The sequence below is a fragment of the Pristiophorus japonicus genome, chromosome 12 (assembly GCF_044704955.1).
Source record: "Pristiophorus japonicus isolate sPriJap1 chromosome 12, sPriJap1.hap1, whole genome shotgun sequence".
In the NCBI taxonomy this organism is placed as follows: Eukaryota; Metazoa; Chordata; class Chondrichthyes; family Pristiophoridae; genus Pristiophorus; species Pristiophorus japonicus.
The window spans coordinates 184,668,768-184,681,418 of record NC_091988.1 but is presented as its reverse complement, the minus strand read 5'-3'; the positions used below and the strand labels follow the sequence as shown (position 1 = coordinate 184,681,418).

At 45.1% G+C, this 12,651-nt stretch overlaps 1 protein-coding gene across 1 annotated transcript in view; it reads left to right on the top strand.

The window, feature by feature from the left end:
• The window catches only part of slco4a1 (solute carrier organic anion transporter family, member 4A1), a 213,565-nt gene that overhangs the window by 50,472 nt on the left and 150,442 nt on the right, over positions 1–12,651 (top strand). Inside the window, exon 2 of the mRNA XM_070895094.1 lies at positions 1,042–1,138. The gene's annotated coding sequence lies outside the window, so the exon portion shown is untranslated. The remainder of the gene's footprint in view (positions 1–1,041; positions 1,139–12,651) is intronic.

Genomic DNA, 12,651 nt, shown 5'->3' with positions numbered 1-12,651 from the left:
TCTTGCCTCTCGCGAAAAATTGGGGTTACCGCCCCCGAAAGGAAGTGAAGCGCTAAATCAAGCTCTCCACTTCCTTTCCGGGGCGGTAGCGGGGGCGCACGGCTCAGCAGTGCCAGGCACTGGGTCGTGTCTCACTGCCGCGTAGGAGGGGCTCCTTCCTGAATTTAAAAGGAAGGGCCCAAGCTGCAAACCCTGCAGGTTGTTAACACCTACCTGGACCACCGGGGAGCGGCACTCGAGCAGAGCGCCGGGCTGAGCGATCGCGGCACGGGCACCGCGTCCAAAGCCGCAGCGTTGAGGGGGAAAAAAAAACTGACATTTCTTTGACAAGCAGCTGGCAACCTTCCATTTAACTTCCGCCCCGCTCGCGGCCTGCCACAGGGTACACGTCCCCTGAAGCTGTCTCTGTCATTGTCCAGTGCAGCTTCAGGGGGCGATATCCAGTTTAGGGTCCGGTGCACGGCGATGATGTCATGATATCCGGGCGCAGGAGATTGGGACACAGCGCCATCGCACTGCCACTAAATGCTCATCGAATTTATTGGGAGTTGTTGGTGGCACCACGTCCAGTTGCAAAGTCGTTTGCCCCGGGAGATGCAAATTACCCCAATTTCTCCCCGCTGGTGTTTATATAAAGTGCCTTGATGGTTAATCTGTGTGTAGAACTTAGGGCGTTGTAGAACTAGGGAGATCAAGATTGTCATATTAGAGAATTATTCCTATGTTATTACCTCCTGGTAGCAAAGGTGGTAACATCTATGTAGTATGATTCAGAATGTGTGTTCATTGGTACCTGATGATGAGGAGATGTAATTGATGAGTAATCTTGCTAATAATAGCAATAACTGAGACTAATATCCCTCATTTGAAATGAATTAGAACTCATTCAACTGCAAATTAGATTACCGTTGATCCTTCATGACTTATCTATCAACTAGTTTTGTAGAAGTTGTACAGTTAAAAACCATAGAAATAATATCAAAAGTCTTTTAAATAATGACATTTATTGAATAATGACGGTTCATGTGTTTGTTTTTTTAGGTACAGTAATGGTGGTGTCAGAGTTTGGCAATTGCAAAAACAAGCCACCACCCCCAATTAAGCCTCTTGCATCATCTGGAATTATCGGCAAATCATAGTAAGCATGAAACTTTACTCTTGTGTTGACCCCAGTATGTCAGCTCATGATATGTGTACATAAGTTTCTGATTTGTTCAGCAAAATGGGCTGATCGAGACGATGGAATTAATCTTGGTGTGACCGTACAAAACTTGGGTTTCATTGTATTTCTGATGCTCGTAAAGCAATATTATGCTAGTCAGGAAAGGGTAGCTTTTCCTAATTTATTGTGCAACTATCGTGTACACTTTATAAATATGTAAAACTTTATTTTCTAGTTGTATTCGCACCTGAATTGGTATGTTGGTGTTTGAAATAAGTTAACCATGTTTTTCACTGGGGAAGTTATTTATTCTCTCGCAGTTCAGTCTCATTTTTCTGTTTAGTTTTGTTTTAAAGAGCTCTTGGGTTTGCAGCAGTAACTTGCATTTATATAGTGCCTTTAACAGTGTAAATGGACATCAAGCTAAAGAAATGGGTATTAACTTGGGTGATCAAGAGCTTGGTCAAAGAGGTGAATTTTCAGGAAGGTGTCAAAGGAGGAGAGGGAGGCGGAGAGGCAGAGGGCTTTAGGGTGGAAAATCAGAGTTTGGGGCTTGAATAACTAAAGGTACAGCTGTCGGTGGTTGAACAAAGGGAGGAGGTGGCACAAGAGTCAGGAACAGAGTTTGGGGGCGGGGGGGGGTGCGGTGGTGGTTGTAGTGCTGGAGGAGGATACGGAGAGGGAAGGAGAGCGATCATGAAGCGATTTTAAACGTGATGAGAATTTTGAATTTGAGACATTAAGGACTGGGACCCAGTGCAGGTCAACAAGGACAGGAGTGATCGGTGAGCTGGACTTTATGCAGGATATAACAACTGAGATTTGGATAAGCTGACATTTAAGGAGGGTAGAGATGCGAGGCCATATAGGAGGCTGAATATAACAAAGGCATGAATGAGGGTTTTAGTGGCAGATGGGCCGAAGTGGAGTTGAGGCGCGTGATGTTGCGAAGGTGGAAGTAGGCAGTTTTTGCAATGAGAAGATATAGGGTCAGAAACTCGGGATAGGGTTGAATAGGACGATGAGGTTGGAAACCGTCTGCGGATGGGCACGAAGGGGCAGCACAAAGAGTAAGGTGCAAGGGTAGATCCTTCTGGTGTCTTCCAAGGTGACCATGTTGGTTCAGGAAGAGCAACCATTGCTAGAGATGCTCTGTGGCCATGCTTGGTTAGGTAAGAGTAGAACCAAATCAGGACAGTCACAGAGAGAAGAGTTGAAATCTGGTAGAGCTTGATGTAATCCAACCAGATTTGTTGATGGATGATGAAACCAAATGCTCTCATCTCATCCATTTAGGACTGAGATGAGGAGAAATTTCTTCACTGAGGGTGATGAAGCTTTGGAATTCTCTACCCAGAGGGAGGGCTCAGTCATTGAGTATACTCAAGACAGAGATCGATTAGATTTCTGAATATTAAGGGGATCAAGGGATATGGGGACAGTGCAGGAAAGTGGAGTTGAGGTGGAAGATCAGCCATGATCTTATTGAATGGCTGACTAGGCTCGAGGGGTTGAATGGCCTACTCCTGCTCTTATTTCCTATGTTCATATGTTCTCTCAAGTCTGTGTCCCTTGGACTTTGGTAACGAAGATTGGGCCTGCACTGGGGAAATGGCAGAGATGGGAGACTGAGGGATTTTTGGGGTAAGGGCATCAAAGTTGGAGGTAAGTGCAAGGTCTAACAAATTGTAGAGATATTGTGGCAAATAGAGGCCCAAAGTCCAAGCATTTGGGCATTTGATTTTGCAGTTGTAAGCGACTTCAGAATGAGTTTACAGGGGTGTGTACAGAGGGAAAGGGACTTGGTAAAGAACTGGGTGATGAGTGATGCTTGGAAGTGGGAGGAAATGACTTGGCTGTGATCAAACATTATAAGGACATAAGAATATAAGACATAGGAACAGGAGTAGGCTATATGGCTTCTCGAGCCTGCTCCGCCATTCAATAAGATCATGGCTGATCTGATCATGATCTCGGCTCCACTTCCCTGCCCGCTCCCCATAACCCCTTATCCCCTTATCATTTAAGAAACTGTCTATTTCTGTCTTAAATTTATTCAATGTCCCAGCTTCCAAAGCTCTCTGAGGCAGCGAATTCCACAGATTTACAACCCTCAGAGAAGAAATTCCTCCTCATCTCAGTTTTAAATGGGCGGACCCTTATTCTAAGATCATGCCCTCTAGCTCTAGTCTCCCCAATCAGTGGAAACATCCTCTCTGCATCCACCTTTTATCAAGCCCCCTCATACCCTTATACATTTCGATAAGATCACCTCTCATTCTTCAGAATTCCAGTGAGTAGAGGCCCAACCTACTCAACCTTTCCTAATAAGTCAACCCCCTCATCTCCGGAATCAACCGAATGAACCTTCTCTGAACTGCATCCAAAACAAGTATATCCTTTCGTAAATATTGAAACCAAAACTGCACGCAGTATTCCAGGTGTGGCCTCACCAATACCCTGTATAGCTGTAGCAAGATTTCCCTGCTTTTATATTCCATCGCCTTTGCAATAAAGGCCAAGATTTCATTGGCCTTCCTGATCACCTTGCTGTACCTGCATACTATCCTTTTTGTATTTCGTGCACAAGTACCCCCAGGTCCTGCTGTACTGCAGCACTTTGCAATCTTCATTTAAATAATAACTTGCTCTTTGATTTTTTTTTCTGCCAAAGTGCATGACCTCACACTTTCCAACATTATACTCCATCTGCCAACTTTTTGCCAACTTTTTGCCCACTCGCTTAGCCTGTCTCTGTCCTTTTGCAGATTTTTTTGTGTCCTCCTCACACATTGCTTTTCCTCCCATCTTTGTATCATCAGCAAACTTGGCTATGTTACACTCAGTCCCTTCTTCCAATTTGTTAATATAAATTGTAAATAGTTGTGGTCCCAGCACTGATCCACTGCGGCATCCCACTAGTTACCGGTTACCAACCAGAGAATGAACCATTTATCCCTACTCTGTTTTCTGTTCATTAGCCAATCCTCTATCCATTCTAATATATTACCCCCAAACCCGTGAACTTTTATCTTGTGCAGTAACCTTTTATCTGGCACCTTGTCAAATGCCTTCTGGAAGTCTAAATACACCACATCCACAGGTTCCCCTTTATCCACCTTGTTCGTTACATCCTCAAAGAACTCCAGCAAATTTGTCAAACATGACCTTCCCTTTCATAAATCCATGCTGACTCTGCCCGACCAAATTTTGCTTTTCCAAATGTTCTGCTGCTGCTTCTTTAATAATGGACTCCAACATTTTCCCAACCGCAGATATTAGGCTAATTGGTCTATAGTTTCCTGCTTTTTGTCTACCTCCTTTTTTAAATAGGGGCGTTACATTTGCAGTTTTCCAATCTGCTGGGACCTCCCCAGGATCCAGGGAATTTTGGTAAATTACAACCAATGCATCCACAATGCCTGCCGATACTTCTCAAGACCCTAGGATGCAAGCCATCGGGTCCAGGGGATTTATCTGCCATTAGTCCCATTCACTTACTGAGTACCACCTCCTTAGTGATTGTGTTACGTTCCTCCCCCGCCGATAGCCCCTTGACTATCCACTGTTGGAATATTGTTAGTGTCCTCTACCATAAAGACTGATACAAAATATTTGTTCAGAGTTTCTGCCATCTCTGTTCCTCGGTCTCGTCCTCTAAGGGACCAACATTTACATTAGCCACTCTTTCCCTTTTTGTACCTATAGAAACTCTTGCTATCTGATTTTATATTTTGTGCTAGTTTACTTTCATAGTCTATCTTCCCTTTCTTAATCGTTTTTTTAGTCATTCTTTGCTGGCTTTTAAAAGCTTCCCAGTCTTCTGTCCTCTCACTAGTTTTGGTCACTTTGTATGCCCTTGTTTTTAATTGGATACCGTCCTTTATTTCTTTAGTTAGCCACGGATGGCTCTCTTCTCTTACACCTTTTCCTCCTCACTGGAATATATTTTTCTTGAGAGTTGTGAATTATCTCCTTAAATGTACACCACTGTTCATCAACCGTCCTATACTTTAATCTATTTTCTCAGTCCACTTTAGCCAACTCTGCCCTCATACCTTCACAGTCTCCTTTTATTTAAGCTTAGTACGCTGGTTAGAGATCCAACTTTCTCACCCTCCATCTGAATTTGAAAATCAACCATGCTATGATCACTCATTCCAAGGGGATCCTTTATTGGAGATTGTTTATTAATCCTGTCTCATGACACAGGACCAGATCTAAGATAGCCTGCCCCTGGTTGGTTCCATTACATACTGCTCAAGGAACCCATCCCTAATGCATTCCATGAACTCCCCTTCAAGGCAACCCAGACCAATTTGATATGTGAGTGATGAGGCCATGCGAGATGGAAAGGTAAAAGGCATGTCCACAAATATGGGTCGGAGAAATTATATGGATGGAGAGGTTTCACTTGAGATTTTTGTAACATCAATTGGGCCTAATTTATTAGTTTTTGAAAAAAGTGACACTTTTTTTCAATCACCCATTCATTTATTCACATTTTTCCCCAAATCTTTGTTTATGGACTTGTAGTTTTGTTTTGTTGCTCTCAATCTTCTGGTGGATAGTGTACTTTGTCACTGGTGAGTATTTTGAATACCTACCCTTAAATCTCAAAAATGTTGCCAATTCTCTAATTTTACAGTATCTGAATTATGCCCGAGTTTGACTTTCAAGTCCTGAATTCATTACCGAGGCACATAATCATTTTAAAGGATGGTTTAATGTAGATCTGGTATTTATATCTCGCCATAATATGCGTCTCAGAATTATCACATCTTTCAAACATCCTAAAGTACCTCACATGCAATTATAGTTTTGAAGTAAATGACTGTTAGTATGCAAGTAAAACAGCAATCAAATTGGCAAAATATTGTAGTCATCACGGTAACGGCAGGAGAAGGACACTCTGGCTGTAATTTTCACATTGCCGAGCGTGCGGGTTTGGGGGCGGGCCGGCATTGAAAAGCGCGGAAATTGCCAACGCATCGGGAACCCGCCGACCGACCTCCGCCAATCACTTTTGCTCGGGAGAGGTGGGCGACCTCATATACGTGTTTAACTGCTCATTTACAGACTCTTTGGATTTTAACTGGTGCGCACAGCATTCACGCACCTCCGGAACCTCGCCTGTGAAGGGAAGGCAGAAGCTCAGTGGCCATTGTGCGCGTTCATTAAGTGACAGCTGGAAAAAGCACCTACATACTCCGACCTTACATCTGCTTCCTTGCCTAAGGGAAAGGCTCAGGCCAACACCATTTTATGCAGAGCTTTAGCTTTCAGGAGCTTTCAGGCGATTTCTGCAACCGCGGAAGCCACTCTCACCTCATTGCTAGTCACTGTCAGTACATTAGAGGATTGTGCCTCTGATCTCTACTGTACCTGGCATCTATTAGATCAGCATGGGTGCCGCTTATGCTGTCTCACCTTGGACCTCATGAATTAGACCAAGATGAGCAGCAGCAATAACAACAGCAGCAATAACAACAGCAGCCTTCTCCTCACCGACCTGTTGCTCCGCATGAGAGGGGGGATCAGCACAGGGGTGCACCGTGCCAGAGGTGATACGCCCAACATAGGGTATACAGGCAGAGGATGAGCTCCCTGGACATGACTGAGGAGCAGTGCTTCAGGAGGCTCAGGTTATCACGCCAGGTCGTTGGACATTTGTAGCCTGCTGGAAGAAGACCTGCTGCCCAGAGGACCTAGTGCACACGCCTTACCAGTGGCTGTCAAAGTCACCACCGCCCTCAACTTATTCGCCTCCAGCTCCCGCCAGGAATCTGGAGCAGACATTTGCGGGATCTCGTAGTCAGCCGTCCACCGATTCAACAACCAGGTGACCGATGCCATGCTTCACAAGTCAGGTACCATGATGTGAACTTTGCCGCTGATGAAACCAGTGTTACTGAGCGTGCGGCTCTGGCTGGCTTCCCACGGGTGCAGGGTGTCATCAGCTGCGCACCTGTGGCCATCAAGGCCCCCCATCATCACCCACGAGTATTTGTAAACCGCAAGGGCTTCCACTCCCTCTGAAGCTTGGCTGCAATCATAAAAAGATGATCATGTGTTGGGGGTTAACTTCAAACCACCACTCTGCGTCCGTTAGCCTTAAAGTAAATGCAGTTTTTATTAATTAATAGATACAAGCCGGCAGGGGAGCTATTCCGTAAGGAACGCTCAAATAAGTGGCAGGAGGCGTCTTCCTTTATACAATTTTCACATTATGGCATTACGCAAGTTACAATTAACACATGATCGATTAATACATTGGTACAGCGATGGCTTCCATATGCCTTAAATGGTAAGTCCGGACAGTTGCTTATGGTGTCCATGTCTATTTTACCCTTATCTTGTTATTCAGTTCAATTTCTACATTATCCCTCTGTGCTCGCTGCCCTTGGTCTATGAACTAGAACATTTACTTCTCTGTGGAATGTTCCCACAGTTTGTAACTCAGTCGTTGTGGGTTCCATTTTAAAACCTGTTGACTCCATTTTAAACAATTAATTAATATTAAGAATTGTAATTTACTTCATCATCATGCATGTGCCAGATTGCTTGGCAGCTGTCATGACACTTTTGTGCTGAGCTCGTCCTTCCTCCCTTGGCTCCTCACCAGCAAACATACTTAACAGCTGGTTGCTTGGGCTATCCACTGATGACTTGCTTGATGGCACAATTGAAAAGGTTAAGCAATGAGGCTGAGGAGTGCTATAATGACAGCCACATGTCCACCAGATGTGTCATAGGGCAAGCAGTCAACATGAACATGAAGATGAAGATGCTCTTCAGACCGATCTGGAGGAACCCTTCAGTATGCACCAGCCAGGGTCTCCAGAATTATTGTCCAATGCTGCACGCTGCATAACATAGTGCAGCAGCAAGGTTTGGAGCTGCAGCGCACACAGGCCTCTTTGGAGGAGGAGGAACAAGTGGAAATGAGGAGGAACCTGAGGTGATGGCACCAGCAGCGGTGCACATTGCTGCCCGGGATAGCCTCATAATGGTCCAATTTACTTAACTTGCACCAGTGCACCCATATGGCTCCCAGATGCTGTACCAACTTCTCTCCCTTTTGGCAGAAGTCCTCGGTGTCTTGGAGCCTGTGACGACCCCGCTAAAGACTGCTCTTCCTGCAACTGTGCAGGGGCTTACTCAGCCATCGGGATCCAAAGCAGCATGTGGGGCTCTGACTGAGGGGGAGGCAGTGGGGGAGAAACTAAGAGCACTTTGAGCAGACCCCCACTTCAGTGTCCCCCCTCACTACCATCTCTCTCTCTCTCATGGGCCACCCGCACTTCCCTGCTAGCAAGGAACGGGAGAGCACCTCGCTGCGCATCAGTGGGACAATGAACACCCAAGTCTAAGTTGGTATCCCTCCTCGTGATGAGTTCAATGAGAGTCTGCAATCTGTTGTTCACAGCAAGCATGTTCTCATGCAGGTGGCCATCCTTTCCATGGAACAGCACATAGTCACCATCCCCTGCGAGATGGTGGTGCTCATGTTGGAGATGGACTCCGTGTTCTGTACAATGGCACACATCGGCTGCAAAAGCTGCCAGAGCCTCATGCAATTGTTGCTGCCCCTCCAAGATTACCCTCTTTCTCGATGGCCCCTGAGGTTCCACATCATCTTGCAGCTGAGCAGAGCTGGGAGTGTCCTGTGCCCTCCAGCGAGGACTCTCCACTGTTGTCCCTGTCTCCACCATCTGCTCTTGCTCTCGTGATGTGTGAGACACCAGGTGACCACACTACTCTATATCTAGATGTACCCACCGAGGTGCGTGTATCTGCACTGATGCTGGGTGCACGTGGGTCTGCTGACAGTGCACCCTCAGGGTGGCGCTTCCTCTGGGGCGTCATCTTCCTTCTCCGGCTGGTCAGTGGGGGGAGCACTTGTTGGACCTGTTGGAGAGTAAAGAGCTGAATTAGATAAGATAAGTGTAACATTACAATTATGCTGCACATGGTGACATTTCACTGGCTGCTGACATTGTCACACTGAGTGACTGTTGTATGCCATGTGGCTAAGAGATTTAAGTCTGTCACCAGGTAGCAGGGAGGTTCCCCTCTCTCTGTCTCCCACTGGCAGCAGCTCTGCAACTCCAGTGATTTGCAATGTCTTCTCTGCTGCAGTCAAGTTGGTGATCGTTGGAGGGCCACCTCGAACGTTCATTGCGTCTCCATTGTTCTGGGCTCTCTTCTCCTACAAGGAAGAAGAGAGAAGTTTGAGTGAGTGATGGAATCAGTGTAAGGAACGGGTGGGCTACATCTTTAGAAGGTGACTGAAGGAGTAGCATGACATTGTAAAATGGCAGCCTCCTGTGGTGTTACTTGCTATGTTTGCATTAGGATGAGGGTGAGTGTCAGCAGTGGTTAGTCAGATGGGGGTGTGAGTAGCTGCATAGAGAATGAGGGATGGGTGCACCTTGCAAGGTAGGTCAGTGTGAGGATTGACGTGCAGGAGTAGGCGTGGTAAGGCAGACTAATGGGGTCGAGGTGACCCGCACATCAGGATGTAGTTGAATGTGGCATTGCACTCCCCTTTCCTGACCTCATGAGATCATTTAAATCTTTTCCGGCACTGGATCCAGGACCGCCTTGCTACATCCCTGCTGCTGACCACCTCCGCGATGTCTACCTGTTCCCTCTTGGTGTCTCTGGCAGCTCTTTTGTGCCCGTGCCCATGCCCAGGGAACAGCACCTCCCTGTGTGTTCTCACTCCCTGGACCATGACTTCCAGGGATGCATCAGTGAACCTGGGCACAGCCTTCTGTCAGTGTGATACAAATCTCTGCGATATCAAGCCATTTCCACCTCTTTCAACCACCTTGATGTGTCCTTCATTTGGGATGGGTCCAAGACTCCTTTAAATATCTGAGCTGAAAACAAGTCACCGGTGACATCAGCCGACCCGCTCTGTTTGTTTAATTGGGCCGGGAAACCCGCATGACTGTTTCAATTGCTGTCATTGAGTTGAACGCGCAGTGCATAACGCGCTGTTAAATAGTTCGGGATGGCGACCCACTGAGCGGCCCACCCTGACTCTCGGGTAAAGATTCCGACCTATTTTTCAGTTTTCTTGCATGTTGGCATCAAACACTCCTATTAAACTGCTTTAGGTGGGCAATTGGGATCCATTTGAATTTTCTAGTTTAACTGTTGGCTACTCATTGTGGAGATTGGATCACTTGACAAGTAGGTGTTATTGTCGGCTGGCTATTCACTATCTGAACAATAAATGCAGACCAATTTTACTTGAGCACTGGCATCAATCTATTCTAATATGATGCAAAAGGGAGTTGAGAGAAAATGAATCACTTGATGTGAGATGTAATGAGGTATGCTTTCTGATGCAAAGCTGTATTATACAAGGGGATTAGAAATACTGCAAGGTGAAAACAATAGAAAACTTGGAAATGCAGGCAATTTAAGATTTAAAATATATGTAATGAACAATGGATCCAAAGAATTGCAAGCCCCGTGGCTACATTTCAATAAACAAGATAATTTAGAGGTTGCCCAATGTGAGTTTAAATTACAGCAGAGCGGCTCAAAATCCAGAAGGTTTGCTTTTAAGGTAAAAATGACATTAGGGTGGTTCCATTAACCAGCCCTGAAGCTTGCTTCTGAAGATGTTTGGCTGGAATTGTTTGAGTTATGAGTAGTGTTGCAATGTTACTGGAGAGCACTTTTTCCATTGTAAGACAACTGGGAACATCGGGTCAAACAAGTCAAGATTTAGAAATGAAATTAATGGCATTGAAGAAACATTCAGTTGCAGAAACTACTTTCTCTATATTCAATTGATTTATTTTAACTTTATAAAAGTCCAAGTATTTTCTGTGGAATTGTAACACTTCTTACTAAACCTCATACAAAAAGCACTTTTTTATATGATGAAACTGCAGAGTATTCATAGATACACTGCAATTATTATTTAGTGCAGAGTGGCACTCATGTTACTGTAAAAAGTGAACATTCAACTGGGATTGGAATTGCATTCTCTCCAATGTTTTCTTCTCTTCAGAGGGTTCAGTCACATGGCTTTGAAAAGATTCTGCTGCTCGAAAGCATTTTCTCACTTGGCAGAGCAGTTAAGTATTTCCATCGGATGTGGACAGAAGAAAAACAACTGAATGTGGATCATGTGGTAACACTGGGCATCAGAAGAGAACATCCAAATCTCATTTTCCTCAGTAGGATTTGTAGATTTATTCAGAGATAAGGGAAATAGAAAACAAGGAAGTAGAAGTTAAAACAGAACATGCTGGAAATACTCAGCAGGTCAGGCATATCTTTTGTCACTTAATCTCTCCTGCCATCCATCCTATTACAGACCTTCCCTTTGTTCTTTCCTCCACTTCCCCCTTTCCCTACCTCTGCATTTGCTTAAAACCTGCTATATCTCAACTTTATCCAGTTCTGAAAGGTCACTGATCTGAAACGTTGGGCTGGATTTTGGGGATTTGGGGTTTTTGGGTGAAAACGCACGCGATAAGTGAAATTAACGTTTGCGCTCCACAAATGATTTAAGGCCTAACTTTTGGCCTTTGCGTCTGCGTCACAAAGGGAGGTGTTGCACAAGTGTTCCCGGCGCAAAAACGCGATCCTCGCCAACTTTAGTGCGGGACCGGGAGAGTTGCGAGAGAGGCCTGGGGAGGGGAGGTGGGGAAATCCAAAAACATTTAAAAGACCCTCAAATAAGTCATCGCTTTTTTAAAAAAAAAACTAAAAACTTTAATTTGCCTTTTTTTTTTGCAGGTTTTCAGACTTATCGCTGGCAGGGCTGCAACGACCGGTTTTACCTGTCGCTGTTCAGGGCGCGGCGCACGGGTCGGGAGAGTGCCGAAACTCTGACGGTAACGCAATCCGCATCATTACACGTCCGGCGCAGCTCTCTCCGACGGTACTTCCCATCGCCGCCGCAAACAGCTAACGGAGGATCCTGCTCGGGCTTTGCGACCGGGTTTTCACCGCAGAGGGTCAAAACGCGGCACAAACCCCTCACATCCGGCCCGTTAACTCTGTCTCTCCCTCCGCAGATGCTGCCAGACCTGCTGAGTATTTCCAGCATTTTTTGTTTATATTTCAGATTCCCAGCATCTAGTATTTTGATTTTGCACGAAAGTAAAGGCATTCATCCATCAACCTTTTGGTTTATATTTAGTATAATATCGTTTTTTGAAAGCAACGTCTCTTTTTTTTAATGCAAACCATATATTGCAGCAACAAAATCCTGTTCCTAACTGTTTCACAAATTGATCTTCTCGTCATTGAATTTTCTAAATTGGAGTTCTTCACTCTCATTCATGCTAGTAACAGTGCAGAGTGTGTTTTACACATTTCAACTTAACACTAGTGTTCAAGCACATAGGCAGAATGTGTTGTTTGATGTGCCTGATACAGTATTTTAGAGAATTAAACATTTTCAAATGTACTTACCTAATTATCAACCAGCTGAAAAAGATTGTGCAAAGTTG